Source organism: Microtus pennsylvanicus, chromosome 6 (genome assembly GCF_037038515.1).
Source record: "Microtus pennsylvanicus isolate mMicPen1 chromosome 6, mMicPen1.hap1, whole genome shotgun sequence".
NCBI lineage: Eukaryota > Metazoa > Chordata > Mammalia > Rodentia > Cricetidae > Microtus > Microtus pennsylvanicus.
Window position 1 is genome coordinate 223,569 of NC_134584.1, and position 25,218 is coordinate 248,786.

Below are 25,218 nucleotides of genomic sequence, written 5' to 3' on the forward strand. Positions count from 1 at the left end.
ACAGAGCCTCTGCCCAAGGCTCTCCAGGGAACCCACTCTCTCCCTTTCCCCCAGCCCCAGGGCTGCGGGCCACATCTATCTCTCAGGCGTACATCTATCTCTCAGGCGTAGGTGGCGGGCACTCTGGCTATCCAGGACGTGACAGACACAGATACACAGAAGCAGGGAGGAACGGTGCCCACTCTCTCACTAGATGCAGGCATGCAGGAGGAACAATGAAAGAATGAGAACTGGAGAGATGGAATTTCTGGAATGTCCAGAAACCACATGGTGGGGATCTAGTGACCTCTTTTGGTGACAGGGAGTACAGCACAGATTGGGTTCTTGTGCTCCTGAGATGTAACCCCCACAAGGCAGCAGCTCATAAGTGATTGTAAATCCAGTTTCACACAACTGCACATAAAATAAAGTTAAATAAATCATAAAAAAATTCTTTAAAAATTTGAAATTAAAATAAGTTCTACACAACTGGAAAGACTGTCTCAAATAAAAGTAAAATAAAATGTTCTAAAATAGGACAACTTCCCTGCCCCCCCACCCCCACAGGGACACACTTGGTGCAGACCAAGAGATACAAACAAAATTTGAAATTAAACTAAATGTACAAGAAACTGAGCCTGGTTATTGTGGTGCACATCTTTTATTCTATCATCAAAGAGACAGAGGCAGGTGGACCTCTGTGAATTCCCAGGCTTTATAGAGAGGCCCCCAACCCAAATAAAAAAAAAAACATATATAAAAGTTTGACCAAACACCACCCCCCCCCAAAAAAAAGGAAGGAAGGAAGGAAAGAAGAAGGAGACATTATAAACTGTCTCCTTGGTCCTAGAAACTGGATCATGGGAATTTAGGACCTATGAGACAGTGCACGAGTCTTGTGATCTCACTTGGTAGATGAGTCTGGATTTTAACTCACAGATGTCCTTCTGCCTGTGTCTCCCACATGCTGGGATAAAGGGTTCCCTAATTCTTGAATGGCATACTGAAAGTAGTTATTTCTACTTGGTTTGCGTTTGATTTTTTTTTAAACAATCCATGCCTAATTATTTATTTATTTTTGGTTTTTCATGACAGGGTTTCTCTGTAGCTTTGGAACTAACCCTTGTAGACCAGGCTGGCCTCAAATTCACAAAGATCCACCTGCCTTTGCCTCCCAAGTGCTGGGATTAAAGGAATGTGCCACCACTACCCGCCTTTGTTTCTTTTATTTATTTTTGTTAAGCTCTACGTTTTTCTTTCCTCTCTTTCCATGCCTCCCCTTCAACCCTCTCCCAAGGTTCTGGCTATGACAAACAATGCTGCTATGAGCATAGTTGAGCCCATGTCCTCGTGGCACAATTGAGCATCCTTTACATATATACCTAAACGTGGTATTGCTGGGTCTTGAGGAAGGTTGTTTCCTAATTTTCTGAGAAATCGCCACACTGACATCCAAAGGGGGCGGTACCAGCTTGCATTCCCACCAGCGATGCAGGAGTGTTCCCTTTTCCCCACATCCTCTCCAGCATAAGTTGTCATCAGTGTTTTAGATCTTGGCCATTCTTACAGGTATAAAGTGGAATATCAGAGCTGTTTTGATTTACATATCTCTGATGACTAAGGGTGTTGAACATCTCCTTAAGTGTTTTTCAGCCATTTTAGATTTCTCGGTTGAGAGTTCTCTGTTTAGGTCTGTACCTCCATGTTGTGAACTGGATTATTTGTTCTTGAAATGACCAATGTCTTGAGTTCTTTGTATATTTTGGAGATCAGACCTCTGTCTGATGTGGGGTTAGTGAAGATCTTTGCCCATTCTGTAAGGCCGTCGTTTTGTCTTGTTGGCCATGTCCTTTGCTTTACAGAAGAAGCCTTTCAGTTTCACGAGGTCCCATTGATTAATTTTGTTTCTCTCAGAGTCTGTGCTACTGGAGTTAGATTTAGGAAGTGGTCTCCTGTGCCGATGCGTTCAAATGCTTTTTTTAAAAAAATAAATATTTATTTATTATGTATACAATATTCTTTCTGTGTGTATGTCTGAAGGCCAGAAGAAAGCACCAGACCCTATTACAGATGGTTGTGAGCCACCATGTGGTTGCTGGGAATTGAACTCAGGACCTTTGGAAGAGCAGGCAACGCTCTTAACCGCTGAGCCATCTCTCCAGCCCCCGTTCAAATGCTTTTGATATTTTTATTTTTATATTTTTTTTATTGTGGATGAGGTCAATTATTTGAACTCTCAAATATTTTTATTGTTATTATCTGTTTGTTTATTTGTGGGTTTGCAACACGGGGTTTCCTTGTGTATCCTTGTATGCCCTGGGACTCACTTTGTAAACAAGACTGGCCTCAGACTCACAGAGATCCGCCTGCCTCTGCCTTCTAGTGATGGCATTAAAGGCGTACACTAAACACATTTTTTTTGAAAACAGGGTTTTTCTGTGTCACTTTGCCTGTCCTGAATCTCAATCTGCAGAACAAAGTAGCCTTAAACTCACAGTGATCTGCCTGCTTTGGTCTCCCTGATCTTGGAGGTGTTTTATCATCTATCTATCTATCTATCTATCTATCTATCTATCTATCTATCTATCTATCTATCCATTCATTTCATTTATTAGTTTATTTATTTATTTTTTTGTTTTCTGAGACAGGGTTTCTCTCTAGCTTTCCTTCTTGCTTGCTTGCTTGATTTTTTTGCTTTCTTGCTCTCTTGCTTTTTTCCCCCTTCTTTTATTAGTTAGTTCTTGAGGCATGGTTTCTCTGTGTAACAGCCCTAGCTGTTCTCTCTCTCTCTCTCTCTCTCTCTCTCTCTCTCTCTCTCTCTCTCTCAAATATGTTTGGTTTTGTGTTTTGCTTTATGAGACAGGGTTTCTCTGCTGCTTTGGAGACTGTTGTTAAAACTAGCTCCTTTCTTGTAGACCAGGCTGTCCTAAAACTCCCAATGATCCTGTTTCTGCTAAATATGGAGCCAGTGCTCTTGAATGCCTTTGTCTGGTGAGGTCAAAAGCCACCCACACACACACAACCCCCCCCCCAACACACACACAAACCAAACACAGGCACAGGCACACCCAGAGACACATAAATAAACTTTTAAATTAAGAAGAGCCTGGAGAGCTAGTTTCGCGGCTCTTCCAGAGAAATTGGGTTCAATTCCCAGCACCTGCATGGCAGCTCATAGTGATTGTAAATTCAGTTTCTGGGTGATCTGACATCTTCAGACCATTGCACATAAAATAAAGTTAAGAAAATCATAAAAAAATTCCTTAAGAAATTGAAATTTAACTAAGTCCCACGCAATTGGAAACACTCTCAAATAAAAGTAAAATAAATGGAAAAGAATACAGTGCTAAGTGCAGTTATGAAAATGTTTTGAAATGTGATACCTTCCCTGTCTCCCCCACATACACAAGCCACACTGAGAGATTTAAATAAAATCTGGGTAATCATTTATGTATCTGGCCTATGTCAGAGGGGCAGGGGAAGCTGAAGCCTTGTCCTTTGGGCTCCAGGTTCTCAGTACTGCGTCAAAAACTCGAGTGTATAGTGAGCCCATGTCTGTCCTGCCGGCAGCACTCAGGAACTGGGAATACAAGGATCAGGAGATCATCTTCAACAACCCAGCAAGTGCAAACCATCCTGGTGGGAAAGAGACCCTCTAAAAGAAATCAATAAAATGACATTTTTATTTTTTTCTGTCGGAAGTGAAAATGTTCCAAATAATTCACTGCATCAGTATTCCTGGAAATGATATCAAAATCAGAATTTTTCTTTTTTTTTTAACATTTTATTTTATTCTTATTATTTTCATTTTTATTTTTTTGGTTTTTCGAGACAGGGTTTCTCTGTGGTTTTGGAGCCTGTCCTGGAACTAGCTCTTGTAGACCAGGCTGGTCTCGAAATCACAGAGATCCGCCTGCCTCTGCCTCCCAAGTGCTGGGATTAAAGGCGTGCGCCACCACTGCCTGGCGTAAATCAGAATTTTTCATATTATTCCATGGCTGTTGTAATTTTCTCTGTGGCAGACAGAGGCAGGCAGATCTCTGTGAGTTTGAGGCCAGCCTGGTCATCTACAGTTCCAGGACAGGTGCCAAAGCTAAGAGAATCCTTGTCTCAGAAAATTTTTTTCTCTGCGTCTCACGTGTCGTGTGTCTTTCTCTAAGCAGGCCCAGGAATCCTAAGAGCCTGTAGGTGATCTAGGAAATCTCCTGTAGCAGGGGCCCTGGCCTCCACTCCTGGCCCCTGAGGGCACCTGGTAAAAGTGAGAAGGCAGATTTCAGAGACTAGTAAAGTTCAAGGTCACCAGCCCTTCCCAACAGCTAGAACCTTTAAAGGGTGAGGCTACAACTTAATTGGCCTGCTTAGATATGGATATTTTTGTTGTGGTTCTTGTTTTACAGGGCAGGAACAGACATCCAAGTGGGAATTTTCCACAGCTGTTTTAATTTTCTCAGACTCGGTATTTAGTATGAGAAGTGGTGTGTGGGGTTGTACAAACACAACTACTGAAAAAGAACCCTAAGAAAGCAGGCCTCCCTCCCTCCCTCCCTCCTTGCTTTTCTCCCTCCCTCCCTCCCTCCCTCCCTCCCTCAGTTCCTCCCTCTCACCAAGCCATAATTGTGGCAGCCCCTTGGCCCACATAGTCCTTTCACTGATCAGTCAGACACACTCTTTTTTTATTTTTGAATTTTGGGTGAAGTCAATTAATTGAGCTCTTAGATGATGATGATGATGATGATGATGATGATGATTAGTTTATTTGTGTTTTTTTTTTTACATAGAGGTTCCCTGTGTCCCTGGAACTCACTTTGTAGACAAGGCTGGCCTCAGACTCACAGAGATCTAGCTGCCCCTGCCTCTACCTCTGCTTCCTAGTGCCGGAATTAAAGGCCTGTACTAAACACACTTTCCCCCCCTAAGTCAGGGTTTCTCTGTGTCTGTCGCTTTGCCTGTCCTAAAACTCACACTGCAGAACGAGGTGGCCTCAAACTCACAGCGATTTGCCTGTTTCTGCCTCTCCTGATTTCTGAGGGCTGAGAACTGAGAATAAAGAAATGTGCTGCCCAAAATATACTGCCGCTGCTGCAATTAAAAAAATAAATTAAAATAAAATAACCTGAGATAAACAAAGAAAAAAAGGAAAACACCTGTTTTTTCCTTCCTTCCTTCCTTCCTTCCTTCCTTCCTTCCTTCCTTCCTTCCTTCCTTCCTTCCTTTCTTTTTCCTTACTTGTTTTTTTTTCTGTTTTCTTCTTTTATTATTATTATTATTATTTTTGGTGAAGGGTTTCTCTGTATAATACCTTTAACTCACTATATAAACCAGGCTGTCATCTTGGTAACATTATGGTTTTGTATTTTCTTATTTCTTGTCTGTAAATCAACAAATCAACATTTCTTCTCTCTCTCTCTCTCACACTCATTTAATTTATGTTTTATTTTATTTTTGGTTTGTGTTCTTGTTTTGATTTTCAAGGAAGGGTTTCTCTGTTGCTTTGGAGCCTGTCTTTGGAACTAGCTCTTGTCAACCAGGCTGGCTGGCCTCAAACTCCCAGAGATCCACCTGCCTCTCTGCCAGATATGGAACCAGTCATCTAGGTTAGTTCAAAAGCCACCCCATAAACACACACACACACACACAACACACACACACACACACACACACACACACACACACAGAGGCACATCCAGAGAAACATATTTTTTTTTTTTTTGGTTTTTCGAGACAGGGTTTCTCTGTGGCTTTGGAGCCTGTCCTGGAACTAGCTCTGTAGACCAGGCTGGTCTCGAACTCACAGAGATCCGCCTGCCTCTGCTTCCCGAGTGCTGGGATTAAAGGCTTGCGCCACCACTGCCCTGCGATGCCCCTACTATAAAAATGGGTTTCAGAAACCGGCCTTTTGCCACAGTGTCAGAAGCCCAAACGCTGCCTGTGGTCTCAGCTAGCTGATAAGCTTCTGTGACTCGCGGTGTGTTTGTATTTTTAAGTTTGTTTTTGGTTTATTAGACTTGGTGGTGTTCTCATCTTTGCATGACCCCCCCCCTCGACCCAACATTTAAGTGTCTTTCAACCATTTTAGATCCCTCTGTTGAGAGTTCTCTGTTTAGGTCTGTACTCCATTTTTTAAAATTGGATTATTTGTTCTTTGGATGACCAATTTCTCGAGTTCTTTGTGTATTTTGGAGATTAGTGAAGATCTTTTCCCATACTGTAAGGCCGTCGTTTTGTCTTCTTGGCCATGTTCTTTGCTTTACAGAAGCTTTTCAGTTTCAGGAGGTCTCACTTATTAATTGTTTCTCTCAGTGTCTGTTTTTTTTTCTTTTTTTTTTCTTTCTTTTTTTTTCTTTTTTTTCTTTTTTTCTTTTTTTTCTTCTTTTTTTTCTTTTTTTCCTTTTTTTTCTTTTTTTTTCTCTCTTTAGTTTTTTTCTTTGTTTTTTTTTTCTTTTTTTTCTTTTCATTTTTTTCTTTTTCTCTCAGTGTCTGTGCTACTGGGGTTCTATTTAGCAAGCGTTCTCCTGTGCCAATGTGTTCAAGTGCATTTGATATTTTTATTTTTATATTCTTTTATTGTGGATGAAGTCAATTATTTGAACTCTCAAATATTTTTATTGTTATTATCTCTCTATTTGTTTGCTTATTTGTGGTTGTTCAACATAAGGTTTCGTTGTGTACCCTTGTATGCCCTGGGACTCACTTTGTAGACAAGACTGGCCTCAGACTCACAGAGAGTCATCTGCCTCTGCCTCCTAGTGCTGAGATTAAAGGCATGCACTAAACACCTTTTCTATATATTTATTTTCCTAATAATTTATTTATTTTCATTTTATTGTCATTGGTGTTTTGCCTGCATGTATGTCTATCTGAGGGTGTCCGATCTTGGAGTTACCGACAGCTGTTGACTGCCATGTGGGTGGTAAGGAATTGAACCTGGGTCCTCTGGAAGAGCAGTCAGAACTCTTAACCACAGAGCCATCTCTCTCCAGCCCTCACCTTTTTTTTTTTTTGAAAACGGGGTTTCTCTGTGTCACTTTGCCTGGCCTTGAATCTCAATCTGCAGAACAAGGGAGCCTTAAACTCACAGTGATCTGCCTGCCTTGGTCTCCCTGATCTTGGAGGTGTTTTTATCATCTCTCTGTCTGGCTATCTAGCTATCTATCCATTCATTTATTTATTTATTTTTTCTGAGACAGGATTTCTCTCTAGCTTTGGAGTCTGTCCTGGATCCAGACCTGGTCACAGCTGTACCTGGAAACAAACCAAAACAAAAACAAAGCAAAGCAAAGCAAAAGCCAGGCAGGACTGTCTGGTTGACCTTCCCTTTCCCCCTCCCCCATGGGCTCCTCAGAGGCGGTGAGGCCTCCTGCAGGGAATCCACAGAGCCTCTGCCCAAGGCTCTCCAGGGAACCCACTCTCTCCCTTTCCCCCAGCCCCAGGGCTGCCGGCCACATCTATCTCAGGCGTAGGTGGCGGGCACTCTGGCTATCCAGGACGTGACAGACACAGACACACAGAAGCAGGGAGGAACGGTGCCCACTCTCTCACTAGATGCAGGCATGCAGGAGGAACAATGAAAGAATGAGAACTGGAGAGATGGAATTTCTGGAATGTCCAGAAACCACATGGTGGGGATCTAGTGACCTCTTTTGGTGACAGGGAGTACAGCACAGATTGGGTTTTTGTGCTCCTGAGATGTAACCCCCACAAGGCAGCAGCTCATAAGTGATTGTAAATCCAGTTTCACACAACTGCACATAAAATAAAGTTAAATAAATCATAAAAAAAATCTTTAAAAATTTGAAATTAAAATAAGTTCTACACAACCGGAAAGACTGTCTCAAATAAAAGTAAAATAAAATGTTCTAAAATAGGACAACTTCCCTGCCCCCCCACCCCCACAGGGACACACTTGGTGCAGACCAAGAGATACAAACAAAATTTGAAATTAAACTAAATGTACAAGAAACTGAGCCTGGTTATTGTGGTGCACATCTTTTATTCTATCATCAAAGAGACAGAGGCAGGTGGACCTCTGTGAATTCCCAGGCTTTATAGAGAGGCCCCCAACCCAAATAAAAAAAAAACATATATAAAAGTTTGACCAAACACCACCCCCCCCCCAAAAAAAAGGAAGGAAGGAAGGAAAGAAGAAGGAGACATTATAAACTGTCTCCTTGGTCCTAGAAACTGGATCATGGGAATTTAGGACCTATGAGACAGTGCACGAGTCTTGTGATCTCACTTGGTAGATGAGTCTGGATTTTAACTCACAGATGTCCTTCTGCCTGTGTCTCCCACATGCTGGGATAAAGGGTTCCCTAACTCTTGAATGGCATACTGAAAGTAGTTATTTCTACTTGGTTTGCGTTTGATTTTTTTTTAAACAATCCATGCCTAATTATTTATTTATTTTTGGTTTTTCATGACAGGGTTTCTCTGTAGCTTTGGAACTAACCCTTGTAGACCAGGCTGGCCTCAAATTCACAAAGATCCACCTGCCTTTGCCTCCCAAGTGCTGGGATTAAAGGAATGTGCCACCACTACCCGCCTTTGTTTCTTTTATTTATTTTTGTTAAGCTCTACGTTTTTCTTTCCTCTCTTTCCATGCCTCCCCTTCAACCCTCTCCCAAGGTTCTGGCTATGACAAACAATGCTGCTATGAGCATAGTTGAGCCCATGTCCTCGTGGCACAATTGAGCATCCTTTACATATATACCTAAACGTGGTATTGCTGGGTCTTGAGGAAGGTTGTTTCCTAATTTTCTGAGAAATCGCCACACTGACATCCAAAGGGGGCGGTACCAGCTTGCATTCCCACCAGCGATGCAGGAGTGTTCCCTTTTCCCCACATCCTCTCCAGCATAAGTTGTCATCAGTGTTTTAGATCTTGGCCATTCTTACAGGTATAAAGTGGAATCTCAGAGCTGTTTTGATTTACATATCTCTGATGACTAAGGGTGTTGAACATCTCCTTAAGTGTCTTTCAGCCATTTTAGATTTCTCGGTTGAGAGTTCTCTGTTTAGGTCTGTACCTCCATGTTGTGAACTGGATTATTTGTTCTTGAAATGACCAATGTCTTGAGTTCTTTGTATATTTTGGAGATCAGACCTCTGTCTGATGTGGGGTTAGTGAAGATCTTTGCCCATTCTGTAAGGCCATCGTTTTGTCTTGTTGGCCATGTCCTTTGCTTTACAGAAGAAGCCTTTCAGTTTCACGAGGTCCCATTGATTAATTTTGTTTCTCTCAGAGTCTGTGCTACTGGAGTTAGATTTAGGAAGTGGTCTCCTGTGCCGATGCGTTCAAATGCTTTTTTTTAAAAAATAAATATTTATTTATTATGTATACAATATTCTTTCTGTGTGTATGTCTGAAGGCCAGAAGAGAGCACCAGACCCTATTACAGATGGTTGTGAGCCACCATGTGGTTGCTGGGAATTGAACTCAGGACCTTTGGAAGAGCAGGCAACGCTCTTAACCGCTGAGCCATCTCTCCAGCCCCCGTTCAAATGCTTTTGATATTTTTATTTTTATATTTTTTTTATTGTGGATGAGGTCAATTATTTGAACTCTCAAATATTTTTATTGTTATTATCTGTTTGTTTATTTGTGGGTTTGCAACACGGGGTTTCCTTGTGTATCCTTGTATGCCCTGGGACTCACTTTGTAAACAAGACTGGCCTCAGACTCACAGAGATCCGCCTGCCTCTGCCTTCTAGTGATGGCATTAAAGGCGTACACTAAACACATTTTTTTTGAAAACAGGGTTTTTCTGTGTCACTTTGCCTGTCCTGAATCTCAATCTGCAGAACAAAGTAGCCTTAAACTCACAGTGATCTGCCTGCTTTGGTCTCCCTGATCTTGGAGGTGTTTTATCATCTATCTATCTATCTATCTATCTATCTATCTATCTATCTATCTATCTATCCATTCATTTCATTTATTAGTTTATTTATTTATTTTTTTGTTTTCTGAGACAGGGTTTCTCTCTAGCTTTCCTTCTTGCTTGCTTGCTTGATTTTTTTGCTTTCTTGCTCTCTTGCTTTTTTCCCCCTTCTTTTATTAGTTAGTTCTTGAGGCATGGTTTCTCTGTGTAACAGCCCTAGCTGTTCTCTCTCTCTCTCTCTCTCTCTCTCTCTCTCTCTCTCTCTCTCTCAAATATGTTTGGTTTTGTGTTTTGCTTTATGAGACAGGGTTTCTCTGCTGCTTTGGAGACTGTTGTTAAAACTAGCTCCTTTCTTGTAGACCAGGCTGTCCTAAAACTCCCAATGATCCTGTTTCTGCTAAATATGGAGCCAGTGCTCTTGAATGCCTTTGTCTGGTGAGGTCAAAAGCCACCCACACACACACAACCCCCCCCCAACACACACACAAACCAAACACAGGCACAGGCACACCCAGAGACACATAAATAAACTTTTAAATTAAGAAGAGCCTGGAGAGCTAGTTTCGCGGCTCTTCCAGAGAAATTGGGTTCAATTCCCAGCACCTGCATGGCAGCTCATAGTGATTGTAAATTCAGTTTCTGGGTGATCTGACATCTTCAGACCATTGCACATAAAATAAAGTTAAGAAAATCATAAAAAAATTCCTTAAGAAATTGAAATTTAACTAAGTCCCACACAATTGGAAACACTCTCAAATAAAAGTAAAATAAATGGAAAAGAATACAGTGCTAAGTGCAGTTATGAAAATGTTTTGAAATGTGATACCTTCCCTGTCTCCCCCACATACACAAGCCACACTGAGAGATTTAAATAAAATCTGGGTAATCATTTATGTATCTGGCCTATGTCAGAGGGGCAGGGGAAGCTGAAGCCTTGTCCTTTGGGCTCCAGGTTCTCAGTACTGCGTCAAAAACTCGAGTGTATAGTGAGCCCATGTCTGTCCTGCCGGCAGCACTCAGGAACTGGGAATACAAGGATCAGGAGATCATCTTCAACAACCCAGCAAGTGCAAACCATCCTGGTGGGAAAGAGACCCTCTAAAAGAAATCAATAAAATGACATTTTTATTTTTTTCTGTCGGAAGTGAAAATGTTCCAAATAATTCACTGCATCAGTATTCCTGGAAATGATATCAAAATCAGAATTTTTCTTTTTTTTTAACATTTTATTTTATTCTTATTATTTTCATTTTTATTTTTTTGGTTTTTCGAGACAGGGTTTCTCTGTGGTTTTGGAGCCTGTCCTGGAACTAGCTCTTGTAGACCAGGCTGGTCTCGAAATCACAGAGATCCGCCTGCCTCTGCCTCCCAAGTGCTGGGATTAAAGGCGTGCGCCACCACTGCCTGGCGTAAATCAGAATTTTTCATATTATTCCATGGCTGTTGTAATTTTCTCTGTGGCAGACAGAGGCAGGCAGATCTCTGTGAGTTTGAGGCCAGCCTGGTCATCTACAGTTCCAGGACAGGTGCCAAAGCTAAGAGAATCCTTGTCTCAGAAAATTTTTTTCTCTGCGTCTCACGTGTCGTGTGTCTTTCTCTAAGCAGGCCCAGGAATCCTAAGAGCCTGTAGGTGATCTAGGAAATCTCCTGTAGCAGGGGCCCTGGCCTCCACTCCTGGCCCCTGAGGGCACCTGGTAAAAGTGAGAAGGCAGATTTCAGAGACTAGTAAAGTTCAAGGTCACCAGCCCTTCCCAACAGCTAGAACCTTTAAAGGGTGAGGCTACAACTTAATTGGCCTGCTTAGATATGGATATTTTTGTTGTGGTTCTTGTTTTACAGGGCAGGAACAGACATCCAAGTGGGAATTTTCCACAGCTGTTTTAATTTTCTCAGACTCGGTATTTAGTATGAGAAGTGGTGTGTGGGGTTGTACAAACACAACTACTGAAAAAGAACCCTAAGAAAGCAGGCCTCCCTCCCTCCCTCCCTCCTTGCTTTTCTCCCTCCCTCCCTCCCTCCCTCCCTCCCTCAGTTCCTCCCTCTCACCAAGCCATAATTGTGGCAGCCCCTTGGCCCACATAGTCCTTTCACTGATCAGTCAGACACACTCTTTTTTTATTTTTGAATTTTGGGTGAAGTCAATTAATTGAGCTCTTAGATGATGATGATGATGATGATGATGATGATGATTAGTTTATTTGTGTTTTTTTTTTTACATAGAGGTTCCCTGTGTCCCTGGAACTCACTTTGTAGACAAGGCTGGCCTCAGACTCACAGAGATCTAGCTGCCCCTGCCTCTACCTCTGCTTCCTAGTGCCGGAATTAAAGGCCTGTACTAAACACACTTTCCCCCCCTAAGTCAGGGTTTCTCTGTGTCTGTCGCTTTGCCTGTCCTAAAACTCACACTGCAGAACGAGGTGGCCTCAAACTCACAGCGATTTGCCTGTTTCTGCCTCTCCTGATTTCTGAGGGCTGAGAACTGAGAATAAAGAAATGTGCTGCCCAAAATATACTGCCGCTGCTGCAATTAAAAAAATAAATTAAAGTAAAATAACCTGAGATAAACAAAGAAAAAAAGGAAAACACCTGTTTTTTCCTTCCTTCCTTCCTTCCTTCCTTCCTTCCTTCCTTCCTTTCTTTTTCCTTACTTGTTTTTTTTTCTGTTTTCTTCTTTTATTATTATTATTATTATTTTTGGTGAAGGGTTTCTCTGTATAATACCTTTAACTCACTATATAAACCAGGCTGTCATCTTGGTAACATTATGGTTTTGTATTTTCTTATTTCTTGTCTGTAAATCAACAAATCAACATTTCTTCTCTCTCTCTCTCTCACACTCATTTAATTTATGTTTTATTTTATTTTTGGTTTGTGTTCTTGTTTTGATTTTCAAGGAAGGGTTTCTCTGTTGCTTTGGAGCCTGTCTTTGGAACTAGCTCTTGTCAACCAGGCTGGCTGGCCTCAAACTCCCAGAGATCCACCTGCCTCTCTGCCAGATATGGAACCAGTCATCTTGGTTAGTTCAAAAGCCACCCAATAAACACACACACACACACACAACACACACACACACACACACACACACACACACACACACACACAGAGGCACATCCAGAGAAACATTTTTTTTTTTTTTTTTGGTTTTTCGAGACAGGGTTTCTCTGTGGCTTTGGAGCCTGTCCTGGAACTAGCTCTGTAGACCAGGCTGGTCTCGAACTCACAGAGATCCGCCTGCCTCTGCTTCCCGAGTGCTGGGATTAAAGGCTTGCGCCACCACTGCCCTGTGATGCCCCTACTATAAAAATGGGTTTCAGAAACCGGCCTTTTGCCACAGTGTCAGAAGCCCAAACTCTGCCTGTGGTCTCAGCTAGCTGATAAGCTTCTGTGACTCGCGGTGTGTTTGTATTTTTAAGTTTGTTTTTGGTTTATTAGACTTGGTGGTGTTCTCATCTTTGCATGACCCCCCCCCCCTCGACCCAACATTTAAGTGTCTTTCAACCATTTTAGATCCCTCTGTTGAGAGTTCTCTGTTTAGGTCTGTACTCCATTTTTTAAAATTGGATTATTTGTTCTTTGGATGACCAATTTCTCGAGTTCTTTGTGTATTTTGGAGATTAGTGAAGATCTTTTCCCATTCTGTAAGGCCGTCGTTTTGTCTTCTTGGCCATGTTCTTTGCTTTACAGAAGCTTTTCAGTTTCAGGAGGTCTCACTTATTAATTGTTTCTCTCAGTGTCTGTTTTTTTTCTTTTTTTTTTCTTTCTTTTTTTTTCTTTTTTTTTCTTTTTTTCTTTTTTTTCTTCTTTTTTTTCTTTTTTTCCTTTTTTTTCTTTTTTTTTCTCTCTTTAGTTTTTTTCTTTGTTTTTTTTTTGTTTTTTTTTCTTTTTTTTCTTTTCTTTTTTTTCTTTTTCTCTCAGTGTCTGTGCTACTGGGGTTCTATTTAGCAAGCGTTCTCCTGTGCCAATGTGTTCAAGTGCATTTGATATTTTTATTTTTATATTCTTCTATTGTGGATGAAGTCAATTATTTGAACTCTCAAATATTTTTATTGTTATTATCTCTCTATTTGTTTGCTTATTTGTGGTTGTTCAACATAAGGTTTCGTTGTGTACCCTTGTATGCCCTGGGACTCACTTTGTAGACAAGACTGGCCTCAGACTCACAGAGAGTCATCTGCCTCTGCCTCCTAGTGCTGAGATTAAAGGCATGCACTAAACACCTTTTCTATATATTTATTTTCCTAATAATTTATTTATTTTCATTTTATTGTCATTGGTGTTTTGCCTGCATGTATGTCTATCTGAGGGTGTCCGATCTTGGAGTTACCGACAGCTGTTGACTGACATGTGGGTGGTAAGGAATTGAACCTGGGTCCTCTGGAAGAGCAGTCAGAACTCTTAACCACAGAGCCATCTCTCTCCAGCCCTCACCTTTTTTTTTTTTTTTGAAAACGGTGTTTCTCTGTGTCACTTTGCCTGGCCTTGAATCTCAATCTGCAGAACAAGGGAGCCTTAAACTCACAGTGATCTGCCTGCCTTGGTCTCCCTGATCTTGGAGGTGTTTTTATCATCTCTCTGTCTGGCTATCTAGCTATCTATCCATTCATTTATTTATTTATTTTTTCTGAGACAGGATTTCTCTCTAGCTTTGGAGTCTGTCCTGGATCCAGACCTGGTCACAGCTGTACCTGGAAACAAACCAAAACAAAAACAAAGCAAAGCAAAGCAAAAGCCAGGCAGGACTGTCTGGTTGACCTTCCCTTTCCCCCTCCCCCATGGGCTCCTCAGAGGCGGTGAGGCCTCCTGCAGGGAATCCACAGAGCCTCTGCCCAAGGCTCTCCAGGGAACCCACTCTCTCCCTTTCCCCCAGCCCCAGGGCTGCCGGCCACATCTATCTCAGGCGTAGGTGGCGGGCACTCTGGCTATCCAGGACGTGACAGACACAGACACACAGAAGCAGGGAGGAACGGTGCCCACTCTCTCACTAGATGCAGGCATGCAGGAGGAACAATGAAAGAATGAGAACTGGAGAGATGGAATTTCTGGAATGTCCAGAAACCACATGGTGGGGATCTAGTGCCCTCTTCTGGTGACAGGGAGTACAGCACAGATTTGGGTTCTTGTGCTCCTGAGACCTACCCCAATTTAATACTGACATTATCCTATCATACCCTATATATCACATATAGGCTTGCTTGATATCACACACATACACTGCCTGCGTTTCTGCCTGACCCCTGTGAGAGAGCCTGGTACCTTCAGAAGACAGAAGATGGGGTGTGGGTCTGTCTGTCTGTCTATCTGTCCATCTATTCTTCCATAAAGTATTTATTCCTTTTTTGTTTGTTTTGTGACAGGGTTTCTCTCTAGTTCTCTCTAATTGAGTCAGTCCTGGAACTAGCTCTTGGAGACCAGAACGAGTGCTGGAATTAAAGGCGTGTACCACCATTACCCGGTTAGAAGTCTTTTTAAAAAGTAGGCAATCAGAGCTACAAATTTCCTCATAGGACTGATTTTACTGTGTGCCAGGGTTTGTGTAGGGTTTTGCTTTCATTTTCTTGAGTGAATCTCTCCCCCCCCCCGTCTCTCTTATTCTAGAGATCTGTTTTGTCTTCCATGAGCTCTGAGGGGCACTTGGCTTGAGTGTGATACACACACAGACTTACTATTAAGGAAAGTTCAAGATCAAGATCCTTTCCTAACTCTGTGACCTTGCAACAGAGAAGTTTCAAGGGGTGTGAAGGGTGTGCCTACTGACACTGGAATTCATTTGATCTGCTAGGCAGCAAATGCTATGGATTGTGTATGTGTGTGTCTCTGTTAGTTTAGGTGTCTTTCCAGTCAATGTTGGTGTAATTACCGTGCGTCTGTATATTCAGTGCTGTGATCCTTTCAAATGGTTGTGAAGGGAGCCCTAGCCTAGGAATGACTTCAGTGACGCGTTATTTTCCTTTCCTAACTCTGTGACTTTACAACAGAGAAGTTTCAAAGGGTGTGAAGGGTGTGCCTACAGCTCCACTGGCCTTCCTTGACGTGTACAGCTGTTGCCTTTCCTGTCAACATTCTTGTTGGAGTTGGGAAATTGCTGATTTGAACTCAGCCAATTTCATGGAATAGCCCTGGCTGTCCCGGAACTCATTTTTATAGACCAGGCTGTCCTTTTGGTGACGTTCTATTTTTTTTTCTTCCTCTTATTTTTCTATCTGCAGTCAACATTGGTGTAAGGACTGTGCACCTGTATATTCACTGCTCTGATCCTTCTCTCCTTCGTTCCTTCGTTCCTTTCTTCCTTTCTTTCATATGTCTGCCCACTCACGAAAACCCAAAAATTTCTAGCCTCCCAACGCAATTAAAAATAACTAAAATTTTAGTAAACTGGCATTTAAAAAAGGAAGGAAGGCAGGCAGGCAGGCAGGCAGGCAGGCAGGCAGGCCTGGATGGTGGTTGTGAAGGGAGCCCTGGCCTAGTCATATCCTCTGCCATGACTGTAACTCAGGAGCTCTAAAGGGTCTGAGAAGCTGCTTTCATGCTTCTGCTGCTGGGCATTTATTTATTTATTTATTTATTTATTTATCTGGCTTATGTTGGAGGGGAAGGGAAAGCCAAAGCCTTGTCCTATGGGCTCCACGCTCTCAGTAGTGTCTCATAAACTCGAGTGTGAGGGCCCATGTCTGTCATGTCAGCAGCACTCAGAAACTGAAAACACGAGGATCAGGAGATCATCTTCAGCAACTCAGCAAGTGCGAACCACCGTGGTGGGGAAACAGACCCTCTCCAAGAAATGACTAAAGTGACCTGTTTATTTTTTCTGTTCTAAGTGAAAATGTTCACAACACATCACTATGACGATATTATTCCCGGAAATGAAATCCGAGTGGGATTTTTGAAACACTATTTTTATTTCATTATTATTATTATTATTTTTTTTTAAAAAAACTATTCCACGTCTGTTTTAATTTTCTCTGACTCGGTATTTAGTCTGAGAAGTGTGGGCTGAGGGCGTGGGGAGTGGGGTGAAGAAAAAGAACCACAAGCAAGCAAGCAAGCAGTGGCCATGGTGAAAGGAGACCTTAGATGGCAGGGAACTGCCGTTGCCGCCTCCCTCCCTCCCTTCCTCCCTCGGTCCCTCGGTCCCCCTCGGTCCCCCTCGGTCCCCCTCGGTCCCCCTCGGTCCCTCCCTCTCACCATGCCCTAATGGTTGCAGAAGCCCCTGGCCCATCTAGTCCTGTCACCGATCTGTCAGGTCTGTGATGCCCTTAGATGTCCGGGGCTGCACGCGCGCTACACTGACTGGCTCAGCGTGTGCCTACCCTCCGCCGGCAGGCGCGGGTAACCCGTTGAACCCCATTCGTGATGGGGATCGGGGATTGCAATTCTTCCCCATGAACGAGGAATTCCCAGTAAGTGCGGGTCATAAGCTTGCGTTGATTAAGTCCCTGCCCTTTGTACACACCGCCCGTCGCTACTACCGATTGGATGGTTTAGTGAGGCCCTCGGATCGGCCCCGCTGGGGTCGGCCCGCGGCCCTGGCGGAGCGCCGAGAAGACGGTCGAACTTGACTATCTAGAGGAAGTAAAAGTCGTAACAAGGTTTCCGTAGGTGAACCTGCGGAAGGATCATTAACGTGAGAGAGCGGCGGCGGCGGCTCTGCCCGCCCGCTCGCCTGCCTCGCCCGAGTTCTCGCCGGGAGGCGCGCTCCCCGGGTCGCGCGTGTGTTGTGCGCACGGAAGTGTGCGTGCGCACGGGCGCGCGTGGCGGTCGTGAGAGAGAGGTCGAGAGAGGGGGAAGGGGGACGGGCGCCGGCTCGCCCGCCCTCCTCGCCCCGTCCGAGGACCCGTGTCTGGCTCTGCCGCTGGCGGCTCACGGCGGACGGCGGCTCTCTTCCCGCTCTCGCTCTCCTCCGTCCACTCCCGCTGCTTGCCTCACCGCACCGCAGCGGCCCGCGGGTGTGTCCCCTCTTTCCCGGGCGCGCGCCTTTCCCTCTCCATCCCTCTTCCCGGGGGAGGATGGGCGAGGGTCTGGCGGCGCCCCGGGCCCCCTCTCGCCGCCGACCTCCGCTCGCGCGCCGTGGCGCCGCGGCGCGCCTGTCGGGGAGGCGGCGGAGGTTGGGCGCACTTTTTTTTCCCCCCTCTCCACCTCCTTCTCCAAAGGACCGGGGTAGACCAGTAGTCCCTCCCACCGGGCGGGAGGCCATTTTTTTCCCCGGGGATGCGGCGGGTCGACCAGATGTCCCGCTGGACTCTTTTTCTTTTTTTTTTTTTTTTAATGTATAATATATATTATATCTTCCTAGACCTGACGGGTCGACCAGTTGTCTCTGTGCACTTTCTTTTTTTTGACGGACTGGAAGCGGGTCGACCAGTTGTCCGATTAAATATTTGGCCTTAAAATGCTAAGTACCGGGGTCGACCAGTTGGCCTTGTGAACTTGGGTCGACCAGTTGTCTTTTTCCATGTCTTGATTGACTGATGTCATTCTTCAATGTGTTGGTGGTTAGTTTATCTCTTTTGTTCTCTATGCCAACACGCCCCACTCACCAAACACTTTTTTTTAATTTATTTATTTACTTATTTTTATTTTACTTTTTTATTATTTATTTATTTATACATACATACATACATACATACATACATACATACATCCTGTCTATCTGTCCAGATGGGGCAGGGGTCGAAGGGGCTAGCTATGAGAGGAAGGTGCTCGGTGGGCATCCAGTTGTAAATAAGGCTGGGAATAAATAGCTGAATATTAATTCATTTGAGTAATATTAAAACTGTTCAAGTAGAAAACAATTGCTTTCTTTTTCTGTTTGCCCAGAGATCTGACTGACTGCAACTTGGAAAGAAGACGGCCCTGCTGGACAGAGACCTCCCTCCTGCTTTGGGTGGGTCGACCAGTTTACATGTTTATTTCCACGTTTTGTCTTTTATGGATTGAATGGATGTGTCTCTCTCTCTTTTTTTTTTTTTTTTTTTTTGGTTTTTCGAGACAGGGTTTCTCTGTGGCTTTGGAGCCTGTCCTGGAACTAGCACTGTAGACCAGGCTGGTCTCGAACTCACAGAGATCCGCCTACCTCTGCCTCCCGAGTACTGGGATTAAAGGCGTGCGCCACCATCGCCCGGCTCTCATTTTTTTTTTCACGATTGCTTGCTTGCTTGCTTGCTTACTTACTTACTTACTTACTTATCTGTTCAGCCCATCTCATTTACTTACTTCTTTAAAAAAAATGACCCACCTAGTTATTTACTTACTTACTTACTTACTTACTTACTTACTTGTTCATTCATTCCTTCACTTCCTTATCTTCTTTCATATATCTGTTTATTTATCTGCTGATTTAGCGTGACTCATTTACTTATTGAATGTTTCAATTATTATTTAGTTTTATTCATTTATTCATTCTTTATGTCTATTTTTATGTATGTATTTACTTACTTTCTTAATTTTTTTTTTACTTTTTAAAATTTACTTAAATTTTTTCTTTCTTTGGGAATGTAGATTCTTTCTTCCTTTCTTCCTCTCTTTCCTTCTTTCTGTCTCCTGACTGTCACTGGCTAAGAAAATGGTGGCCTCCATGTCACTGGTCAGCATAGCAGCTCCTAAAATGGAATTTGATGAAGGGATACATAGATAGATAGATAGATAGATAGATAGATAGATAGATAGATAGATAGATAGATAGATAGATGGGATGCGCACACGCTCACACACACACACACACACACACACACACACATATGCACGCACGTGCATGACATGTACAGATGGGGTCGATTCCAATGTTTTCAGAGGAAGGTGCTCGCTGGTAATAATAAATGTGCTGGTAAATAAGGCTGGAAATAGCTGAATATTAAATCATTAAAACTCTTCAAATAAATAAAAAGCAATTCCATTTCTCTCTCTCTCTCTTTCTCACCATATACCAGCACATCTGAACTGACTGCAACATACAAAAGAAGAAGAAACACGGAAAGAAGACATCCCTGCTGGACAGGATCTGAGATGAGAATAAATTCATCGAATGGCTGCCAACAGCATTTCATTGAGAAGAGATTCCACATTTTATGCTGTACAGTTACTTAGTTAGATAGATAGATAAAGAGAGGCCTGTGAACTGGGGTGGGCTGTGGCTTCTCAGGTCACCTCAGGTCAGGGAGGGGCTGAGGAGTGTCCCATTGGCCTTGACAATAGGCAGGAGTCAGAGGTTAATGTCAGGGCAGGGCCTGAGAGTTCCTCAAAGGGAATGAATGGAGACCCTTGCTTACCTAAGAAATGCCTGACCTTGGAAAAGGACTTGTGGAAAGTGGGCCCTTGAAACTGTGGTTTCACGTCTTACTAGAAAGCTCCCTCTTGGAAGGGAAAGTCATCATGATATCTTACTCTTTTCCCAAGGATACCCTACCTACCCTTCTGATCATTCTTACTGAATTAAGTCTTCCACTGCAAATAAATAAATAAATAAATAATAAATGAAGTGGGTGAGTGAGTGAGTGAGTGAGTGAGTAAGTAAGTAAGTAAGTAAGTAAGTAAACAAGCAAATACGTGGATGGACAAATAAATACAAAGTTTGCTGTTGTTGACTGACTTTTGATTTCATAATGAATCTCTCTCTCTCTCTCTCTCTCTCTCACACACACACACACACACACACACACACACACTAAATATACAATAAAAGGAAGCATAACACCTTTACTCAGGGGGCAGAGTGAACTCTGAAAGTTTTCCAGGCGGGGGGGGGGGGAGAGACAGAATATAAGAACAAAATGAGAAACAAGGAAAAATAGTGTTGGCTGGCTGGCCGGCTTTCAGTTCCCTGACAGAAATGAGCACATTGTGGAGGAAACACAAAGTTGTTACACTATGTGGGTGTGATGAGGAGAGATTGTGAGTGAGTGTCCTGTCAGAACAAAGTTAGTCCCATAGTTGATGAAATTCATTATCCCAAAACTTCAGCAGAATATATCCCAAGTTTGCAAATGTGTGATCAGCTTGTGACAGGTTGGGCTGGAGATGCTGAGAACTGGGGAGCCCTCAATGCAAGAGCAGACACTCATTCCCATGAAGAGGGAGAGAGGGAGGGAGGGAGGGAGGGAGGGAGGGAGGGAGGGAGGGATCATTCATTCCTATACTCAAGTTTAAAGAAAGATGAGTGGCTATCTATGGAGAGACCACTCACAGATATGAAAAATCATTTCCTAAAAATCAAATTTCTCAGTCAGTATGCAACTGCTATGGTGCTTCTCCTAGATAGAGCAAAACACACAAACAAACTGATTCCTTGATCTAGAGCCACAGTGCACATGCTGTGGAAAAGGGGACATGGCCAACTTGAATCACAATATTCATCAGAGCATGAAAAGAGCGTAAAAAGGACACAGAGGAGAGATAATTGTGGTCCTTCCTTCCTCCCTCCCTCCCTCCCTCCCTCCTTCCCTCAGGAAGTGACTGACAGATGAGACTTTGTCCAAGCAGGTTCTGTCTGAAATACCAGACTTGAGTTTCCCCCTCTGTGGGTATTAGCTAATCAGTCCTCCCTTCTTTCTGTAGGAAGGTGGTGCATGTCTCTCAGAACTTACCTGGTTTCCTCTGCACCAGGTGAACCAGGGAAAAGCTTTCTAAGCCTTATTCAGACCTATAGAGGCTGCGCTGTGTGTGACTTCAGAGACCTCAGGGAGTATAGGGGTGGGTGGGTGCTTGATGCTTCAGACTCATGTCATTGAAGGACATAACATAGTCTGGATTCACAGAGATTCACAACACAGAGCCATTGTCACTTACTAACAGCTCAGGACACCCAGAGCTAACAAGAAATTGCAGTCTCAGCCGGGCTTTAATCACAGCACACACACAGATCTCTGTGAATTCAAAGATGGCCTGATTTACAGAGTGAGTTTTAGGACAGCCCAAGATACACAAAGAAACCCTTTCTTGAAAAACAAAGCAAAACAGCAAAAGAAAGAAAGAAAAGGAAAAAGAAAAAAATGGCAGTCTCTTTCCACTCTCTCCTCCATTGGCTCTTAAAGAGCTCTCAAGCTGAACTGGAGACCATGGTGTCACTCAAAACTGGGAAGCCAGAAACCTTAGGGGGGTCACAGGAGTCGGACTGACTGCAGCACTTGATGCCTCAACCCTGCTAATGGCTGTGATATAAGGCATGGTAAAATATGGGCTTTGGCAGAGCGCTACTCCCCTTTCTCTATTATTATTGCTACACAACGAAAAGGACCGGGGGGGGGGGGGTGGGGTGATGATGTGCAGTCAGTGCTGGTATTGAAATCTCACTGACTCCTTCCGCACTCCTTGTCAATTCCCGACTTTGTCAAATCAACTATCGTGAATCTTTGATGTGGGTTGGCCCTTTAGGAACTCAGAGAAACAAGACAGACAGACCTGTTTCATCCCAGAAACCTCCCAGTTCCTGAGCCCTAGCCCTGGAAGTCTCAAAGCCATCACATCCAGAAATCTCTCTAGTCCCTGCTAGTGGTGAACTCACTTCGTCTTCCCCAGGACCACTAATTATTTCTCCATGTTTTCCTGTGAGATCTGAGGCCAGCTTTCTTCTTCCTCCCTCTGGCCTCTCCACGAACGATCTCCATTCTCTAGACAACATGTCTAGAACCGAGTCTTATAGGCACCGAGAGAGTGTGTCTTGAGGGCAGTTGGCGTTTCTAGGACACGAGTGACATCACAAAATTCCGAGAGCTCTCTGGGATACCGTGGAATTTCCAGAGAAGGGACTGCTGATGTCGTGAGGCACGGCCTTTACCTCCTTGCTGATATTTCTCCCCGAACTGACCGACCGACCGACCGACCGACCGACCAACCGGAACCTGAGGTTTCCTTTCCAGGAGTCTCTCCTCCGACACAGAGGGAGCCATTCAGGATTTCCTCCTTCCAAAACCAGAAATTTCTCTCTGCTTCATTAATATCTTCTCACTACTTCCTGAACCCATGGGGAGTTAGTTAGTTGAACACTCACTTTTTTCATGAATGACCCTTCCTCCCTCTCCTGAACATCTCATATTACTGATTCATACTCAGTAAAACAGTAATATGAGAAATTAGGCCAGGAGGACATGGAAGATGAGGGTTGAGTCTTCTGAAGTGAACAAGCACTTAGGGAAGGCTAAACTTAAGGGAATTTGACTCTGAGTGGCAAGACATGAATAGCTGCTGCCAAGGCACAGATACAGGCACCAACTGGGCCCTCGGCATCCTCCTGCATCATCAGAGCTGTGTGGGAAACTCAGCCCAAAGGAGGGGCTGTGTTCAAAGGGAGAGGGCATTTTCGAGGACAGCACTGTTTTCTTTTTCTTCTTTCTTTCTTTCTTTCTTTCTTTCTTTCTTTCTTTCTTTCTTTCTTTTTTTTTTTTTCGAGACAGGGTTGTTCTGTAGTTTTTTTTTTTTTGGAGCCTGTCCTGGAACTAGCTCTTGTAGACCAGGCTGGTCTTGAACTCACATGCTTTCTTTTTTTTTTCTATTGGATATTTTTGACTTCTTTATCAAAGATCAAGTGTTCGTAGATGTGTGGATCGATATCCGGGTCTTCTATTCGGTTCCATTGGTCCTCCTGTCTGTTCTTATGCCAGGACCAGGCTGTTTTCAGAACTGTAGCTTACAGAGTGTTCTTGCAGGTGGGGCACAGAAGAGGTTAATTACGGTACCTTAGTTCTTCTGCTTTTCTAGCAGACCGGAGCCCAGCTGACAGGAATCCAGTAGAGATGGTGTCAAGGTTCACACTGACACTAACAGCTGTAACTTGAGCAGGATTTGTGATCCACATGAAATTTGCAATGAATTGCAGCAAATCTGTGACACTCTAACTTGCTCAGGCTCAGTATCTGAACATACAGATGTTTGCAATGATCACTGGCTTCAGGATTTTTTTTTTGTTGTTGTTGTTGTTTTGTTTTTCCACGAGACAGGGTTTCCCTGTAGCTGAAGTTTAACGGCCTGGTGTTTTTGTGACTTACTGCTTCAAAGAACTTCTCCATTTCTTTATCCCTAAGGGAAAAGAAATATAATCACTAAATACATTTAAGTGTCTTTCAACCATTTTAGATCCCTCTGTTGAGAGTTCTCTGTTTAGGTCTGTACTCCATTTTTTAAAATTGGATTATTTGTTCTTTGGATGACCAATTTCTCGAGTTCTTTGTGTATTTTGGAGATTAGTGAAGATCTTTTCCCATACTGTAAGGCCGTCGTTTTGTCTTCTTGGCCATGTTCTTTGCTTTACAGAAGCTTTTCAGTTTCAGGAGGTCTCACTTATTAATTGTTTCTCTCAGTGTCTGTTTTTTTTTCTTTTTTTTTTTCTTTCTTTTTTTTTCTTTTTTTTCTTTTTTTCTTTTTTTCTTCTTTTTTTTTCTTTTTTTCCTTTTTTTTCTTTTTTTTCTCTCTTTAGTTTTTTTCTTTGTTTTTTTTTTTGTTTTTTTTTCTTTTTTTTCTTTTCTTTTTTTTCTTTTTCTCTCAGTGTCTGTGCTACTGGGGTTCTATTTAGCAAGCGTTCTCCTGTGCCAATGTGTTCAAGTGCATTTGATATTTTTATTTTTATATTCTTTTATTGTGGATGAAGTCAATTATTTGAACTCTCAAATATTTTTATTGTTATTATCTCTCTATTTGTTTGCTTATTTGTGGTTGTTCAACATAAGGTTTCGTTGTGTACCCTTGTATGCCCTGGGACTCACTTTGTAGACAAGACTGGCCTCAGACTCACAGAGAGTCATCTGCCTCTGCCTCCTAGTGCTGAGATTAAAGGCATGCACTAAACACCTTTTCTATATATTTATTTTCCTAATAATTTATTTATTTTCATTTTATTGTCATTGGTGTTTTGCCTGCATGTATGTCTATCTGAGGGTGTCCGATCTTGGAGTTACCGACAGCTGTTGACTGCCATGTGGGTGGTAAGGAATTGAACCTGGGTCCTCTGGAAGAGCAGTCAGAACTCTTAACCACAGAGCCATCTCTCTCCAGCCCTCACCTTTTTTTTTTTTTGAAAACGGGGTTTCTCTGTGTCACTTTGCCTGGCCTTGAATCTCAATCTGCAGAACAAGGGAGCCTTAAACTCACAGTGATCTGCCTGCCTTGGTCTCCCTGATCTTGGAGGTGTTTTTATCATCTCTCTCTCTCTCTCTCTCTCTCTCTCTCTCTCTCTCTCTCTCTCTCTCTCTCTCTGTGTGTGTGTGTGTGTGTGTGTCTGGCTATCTAGCTATCTATCCATTCATTTATTAGTTTATGTATTTATTTATTTTTTGGTTGTTCTTGTTGTTTTCTGAGACAGGATTTCTCTCTAGCTTTGGAGTCTGTCCTGGATCCAGACCTGGTCACAGCTGTACCGGAAAATAAAATAAAACAAACA